A 6,980-nucleotide genomic window follows, 5' to 3' on the forward strand; every position below is an offset into this window, starting at 1 on the left:
AAGGCTGAGCATAAGCTCAAGTGTGACCCGGCGTTTGCGCCGGTCATACAAAAGCATCGCGTAATGGGTGCTGAGCAGTCTAACGCGTGTAGAACCCAAGTCAAGGAACTCCTTGACGCAGGCATCTTACGCGTTAGTAAATATCAAACATGGGTTGCAAATCCCGTCGTGGTACCAAAATCCAACAAACAATGGCGCATGTGCATAGATTTCAAAGACCTAAACAAAGCATGCCCTAAGGATTGTTACCCGTTACCCGAAATTGACCTTAAGGTAGATTCATTGGCACCATTTCGCCTTAAATGCTTCCTTGATGCGTATAAAGGGTACCATCAAATCCACATGGCTGTTGACGATCAGGATAAAACCGCATTTCGGACGCCCGATGACACATTTTGTTACCAAATGATGCCATTCGGACTAAAGAACGCCGGATCCACATACCAACGCCTAATGGAAAAAGAGTTTCATACCCAAATCGGGAGGAACTTGGAAGTTTACATGGATGACTTGGTCATCAAAAGCCTCGAGCCAGAGGCGATGTTGAAAGACATCGAAGAAACTTACAACACGCTCAGAAAGATAAACATGAAGCTCAACCCGAGCAAGTGTTCATTTGGGATGGAAGATGGGAAGTTCTTAGGAGTCATCGTTACCAAAGATGGCTTCAGAGCGAACCCTGACAAGGTTGAAGCCATTATGAAAATGGAATCACCTACTACCATCAAACAGGCTCAGACACTGAATGGACGACTAGTCGCACTCAACCGCTTTTTGGCAAACCATGCGGATAGGTCGTTCCCATTCGTGTCAACATTGAGAAATTGTTTGAAGAAAACGCACTTCCGCTGGACACCAGAAGCGGAAGCAGCTTTTCAAGAGATTCGGTCACGCTTGGTCAAACTCCCAACACTCACAGCACCAGAAGTGGGGGAGGAATTAATTCTCTACCTCTCCGCCACAGACAGAGCAACCGGGGTAGTCCTACTAGTAGAACGAAAGGGCATCCAGATGCCCATCTACTATGTAAGCCGCGTCCTAACAGACGTAGAAACCTGGTACTCCACCCTGAAAAAATTAGTCTTAGCACTTGTACAGGCTTCACGCAGGCTAAGACGATATTTCCAAGGCCACCCAATCACCATTCTCACCAACTTCAAACTTGCAAACGTTCTAGGCAAACCCGAGTTGTCAGGGCGCCTAGCCAAATGGGCAATTGAGTTGGGAGAATACGCGATAAAGTACAAGCCAAGACCAGCCATAAAAGGCCAGGTCTTGGCCGACTTTATTGCAGAAGTCCCCGCTTCGCGGGAAAAAGAGTGCCAGGAAGAGGCTCAACCCTCTCCAGCACAAGACATTAACGATGTCTGGCGACTCTATACTGATGGAGCAGCCAACAACGAAGGTTCAGGCGCAGGGTTGAAACTAACTAACCCATCAGGCCAAGAATACACTTACGCTATTCGGCTGGATTTCCCAAGTACGAATAACGAAGCGGAGTACGAAGCATTCTTGGCCGGATTAAGAATTGCGCGTAAGATGGGGGTGAAAAACTTGGAAGCCCACGTAGATTCCATGCTAGTAGCCAACCAGATAAACGGGACGTACACAGCCGTGAACGACACAATGGCCCTGTAACTCGCACAAGCAAAAACCCTTATGCGCGATTTCAACGATTGCAAAGTTGCGCACATCAAGCTAAGCGAAAACAAATCTGCGGATGCGTTAAGCAAGCTTGCATCGTTAGCCTTCACCAACTTGGGAAAGGACATCCGCGTTGAACTCCTTGGAGCACCATCAGTCCCTCAAAAGGAAATTTGTGTCATCCAAACCGGTACGGAAACATGGATGACGCCAATCATAAATTACCTTGCGACGGGTGTATTACCAGAGTCAAAGACACAGGCAAGAAAGATACGCTGTAAATCACTGAACTATCAACTTGTTGATGACATACTTTACAGGCGTAATTTTCTTGGCCCACTCCTCAGATGCATTGACGACCAAGATGCCGACTACCTCCTAAGGGAAGTACACGAAGGCATCTGTGGAGTACACGCAGGTCCACGCGCAGTTGTAGCTAAGCTAAACAACGTGGGATACTTTTGGCCGGGGATGCACACGGATGCGCTGGCCTACATCAGAAAATGTAGGTCCTGCCAGCTCTACGCACCCAACACGCATCGCCCGAAGAACGAACTTGTTCCAGTCACTTCTTCATGGCCATTCCAGAAGTGGGCCATCGATGTGACAGGCCCATTTCTCACAGCAGCAGGGAACGTTCAGTTCCTAGTGGTAGCCATCGACTACTTCACCAAGTGGATAGAAGCAAAACCCCTAGCCCAAACAACTGCAAAACATATCAAAAAATTTATTTGGGAATTTATTATTTGTCGTTTTGGACTTCCACAGAATTTGGTGAGCGATAACGGCACCAACTTTGCTGACCAGAAGCTACAAAAGTGGCTGAAAGAGCTTCAAATCACCCACACCTTTGCCTCAGTGGCACACCCGCAGGGTAATGGTGAGGTGGAAAGAGAAAACAAGAGCATCGTCGACGGTATAAAGAAAAGACTCTTGGAGCATAGATCCGGCTGGGTGGACGAAGTTCCACATGTCCTTTGGGCAAACAGAACGCTGAAAAAAGCAAGCACGGGCGAAACCCCGTTTAGCCTCACCTATGGCACTGAAGCCATGGTTCCAATCGAGATTGGTCTACCCTCACCAAGAGTCATAACTCAACCAGAAGACAATGATGCGGAAAGACGGTTAGACCTTATGCTAACCGAAGAGCGCAGAGACTTAGCCGCAGCGCGTGAAGAGAACTACAAGCGACAAATGCAAAAGTACTACAACACTCGGGTGAAACTCTGCAACTTCAATGTCGGAGACTACATACTGCGTAACAACGAGGCTTCGAACCAGGAGCGCCCAGGAAAGCTGGCCCCGATCTGGGAAGGGCATACATTATTAAAGAAGTTCTGGGAAAGGGCGCATACCGGCTCGAAAGGCTCGATGGCACCCCCATCCCAAGAACATGGAATAGAGCTCAATTACGCAGATGCTACATGTAGATCAATTCCAAACTTGTAACGAACAGGCCTAGAGCCATTTCTAATGGAAATGATTCTCCTTATCACATTGATGTTGATAGCCTTACCTTTATACTTATGAACTGACCACACTGATATGCCGGTATTCACCGTATAAATAAGTGAGGGAGGAAGTAAGTCGTTGCGTGTGGAAAGCGGCACAACCCGCATAAACACAAAAACAGTAAAAATTTCTAAGTGGAAGATGAGGAAAACCTTCACGCAGGTCAGACATAGATGAAGTTTGGTCATCCTACTAAGTGAAAGTGACGGTCCTACCCGCACAATCATGATAGAGGAAACAGAACATTAACCTATTATCTGACACGCGTCGAAAGGTTAACTTATTCAAAACACTTAGAAAATTGCTAAGTTAAACTAAAATATGCATGAGCAAATCATAAAATGTTTACAAGGCAAGGCGTTAACAAAACATTTATATTCACATTAAAAGCTGTTCAAACATTACAAAATGGCTAGGTATCTACCCGCCTACAAAAAGTACAAATTTATCCTAACAACTTGGAGGATTCTGAAGATTCAGGCTTCGGGACCACTTCCTCCAAACCCACTTGAACCCGCACCATCAGTCGGCTGCGGCGGTTCGAGGAAAGCTTTGAGAACAGCTAGCCCGTCATCAGCAGCAGCAACTTCATTAACCTTCTCCACAACCGGATGAGAGAAAGCAGCATACTGGTTCACAGCTTGATCATAGGCAGCTTCAGTGTCAACATCGTGTAGAGGAAATTTGGAAGGCGGGATGCCTTTCTCTGCAAATTCTAGACCAAGCAAGAAACCAGCTTTCTCTCCATCCTCATGAGAAGCGTTGAGGGCTGCACTCATGACATCATCATAGGATGTGTTCGCGAAAATCCGATGCACAACCTACACAAAAAAAAAAACTTTTCTAAGCATAAAGAAAAAAGCAAAAAGCAAAGAATAATTGAGCTATGCGTACCTGCGGCAACGCTTCTCGTAGAAGCCAATCTTTATTGGACAAGGACTCTTGAAGGGTAGCTTGAGCTTGATCGAGTGCGCGTTCGGCCTTATTCTTATCAAGGTTGGCAAGCAACACTTCCTTGGCAGCAGCCTCCTCAACGCTTTTAAGCTTGCGCTCAGTGCGATCAAGCACACCCTTCTGATCCAAGAGCTCCTGTAGCTTCTTGGCATCCTCCAAAGCCAAAGCCTCATGAGCCTGCTGAAGCTTCTCCAGTTTGGCTTTCAGTTCTTCATTCTCAGCGCGTAGAGGCTCAGCAACGGCTTCAGCTTTTGTGGCCCTTTCAGTGGCATTACGCGCCGTTTCCTTAGCCAACCTAAGTTGTTCATTAACAACTTGAGTAGCCTTGGAACGGGCCTCATGCCTGGCTTGGATTTCGGCCTCAAGATCCTTGAAGGCCTTCTTTTTCTCAGCAGCGGTGGCGGCAAGCTTCTTGTTCTCCTCTCGCAGCGATCGCACCTGAGCCCCCTCCAAGCTACGCGCAGTCTTTAACTTATCGTTTTCACGACAAAGTAATTCGAAACGCGGCTGCATCCGGGCGAGTAGAATTCGGAGCTCGGTGGACAACCGGCCTTCCTGATAACTAACCATGGCCTCCCCCAATGCACCACTTGGAGCGGCATGGCGCGCCCAGTCGACGCAGTCTGCAGCCGTCCTAAGAGTTGTCCCTCGGCGGATATTCCACCTTGGGGCATAGACCTCATTGGAATCCGAAACTGAGAAAACAGAAAACAGTTAGGAAAAAATGACAAGGATGGATAACAGGCCAAAGTAACCCCACGCACCTGTAGGGTCGATAACAGGCCGATAGCCGCTAAACCCATCACCTGAACCTAAAGGATATCCATCCAAGAGGTCAAGGAGATGGGAAGGAGGCAAAGATTGGACTCCCTCATCAACAGAGGTAAGTCTAGAGGTCCCAACTCTAAACATACCTGAAGAACCGGCCGAGGACGAGGTAGTCGCTGACGCCGAATGTGACACTGTAGAAGCCACTGAGGTAGAGACCATCGGAGATGAACTCATTTGAGATGAACTCATAACCGTGGTAGACGCTGCGGATGAGCTCACAGAAAAAGTCACCGCCGGTCCGGTGAATGATGTAGTAAAGATGGCACTGACGGCCGGCGGAGAAGTTGAACTGCTCAACGCAGCAACGAAAGTGGACGCCATCGTCGGCACAGCAGCCATGACAGATGACGTCATAACCGGAACAGTCGCTTCAACAGTATAAGCAACTGAACCAGTACCAGAAACAGGCGCAGCCGCCTGGGTCATCGCCTCGGATAGGTTGACCAAACCTATCGTCGTGGGTCCTGAACCACTTCCTCCCGCACCGCTCTCAATAGCAGATAAGTCAACTCCTGCATAAAGAAAAACCAAAGATATAAAAAATAAATGCGGAAGGAAATGCGGAAAAGGTACACAAAAAGTATACTTACTGGTTTTCTTGATCTTGAAAGCCATGACAGGCGGAGATGGACCCGATGAAACTGGCCTCTTCATGCCAGTTACCTTCGCAATGGTCTCGTCACCACCACCAAGGTTCCCCACTGCCTCCTCACTTTCAGTCTCGGAATCAGACTGATTCCCCAGGTCAACGAAGGTAGCAACCTTCGTTTTGCCCTTCACGCCAACCGCCTTCTTTTTCCTCACAATAAAAGGCCCATCTGCGGATCCCTCATCAGAAGATGACAAGATCAGAGGAATTCCAGCAGAAGTTTGAGCATGAAGAGGACGAGGATTAAAGAACTCCTTACCTGGCCTAGCGGCGCTTAAAATGTCATGGCCTGGCGGATAGACCTCTACGAATCAATCCGCAGTCTTCTCCAAAATGGGCAACTCGTTCTCATCAAGGTCACGAGTACCCAACCGCGCGGGACCACCAGTCTCCCACGGGTGCAAGAGCGACTGTAAGTCGTTCCCCTCTGAAATAAAAAATGATAACAATGTTAGAAGGAAATCCTAAACCAACACAAAAGACGGAGCATACCATAAGAAATATAGTTCAAACCGTATTCAAGAACGATGGTATCTGCGGCGTCCCAGACCCGGCATCCTTCCACACGCGGCTCATCCCAAGCATGACCATCCTTGACTCCGCGAAGCGGTAAACAGGAGTCTGAATCTGGGAAATCTTGGTGAACCACTCCGTCTCCTGGTAATTGGAAGCCGGAAGGTTAGGAAGTGCCCTCCCATTCTTGAACGACATCGCGATGGGAACGACACGAGCGGAGATGTAGAAGAACTCACGCTTCCAAGAGCGAAGGCTACGCTCAGTAGCACAGATCTTCAAACCCTTGATCCGAGTGACAAGGGTATACCAACCCTGGACGCACCTCCAGGTATAGAAGGTCATCAGGCGGTCAACTCGAGGCTCGATACCCAAAATACGGCACACCCATTCGAAATGGCAAACTTTGGCAATTGCCATTGGGTGCACCTCTGTCAGATGAACACCGTGTTTCTCCAAAACACGGTATACGAACTTCGTTAATGGGAATCTTAGATTCCCATATAGGAAGAACGAAGCGTAAACCCCTATCTTGCCCTTAGGGGCATCTTACACCGTCTGGTGGGCCTCTGGGAACTCTGGCTCATAGGGCTCCAGCATGAACTTCTTGACGATGTAATGGTATACATCGACAGAAAGAGTACACTGACACTCGCCAGCAGTACTCTTATAGTCCTTATCGGACGTGGACGTCGGGTTCTCGAGGTAAACGTCGGACTCCTCGACGTTAACCTCCGGGTCATGAGTAGAAGAAGACATTTTTTAAATGTTAAAGATGAAAGAAAGCGGTTTCAGGAGAATGCTCGCCGGAAAAGATGAGTATTCGCCGGAAATCGCTTAAAAGGAAAAGGAGAATGAAGTGAAGATAATGGACGAA

Source organism: Bidens hawaiensis, unplaced genomic scaffold (genome assembly GCF_021521415.1).
Source record: "Bidens hawaiensis isolate Kalapana, Puna unplaced genomic scaffold, B.hawaiensis_p1.1 tig00012085_1, whole genome shotgun sequence".
NCBI classification, from domain to species: Eukaryota; Viridiplantae; Streptophyta; class Magnoliopsida; order Asterales; family Asteraceae; genus Bidens; species Bidens hawaiensis.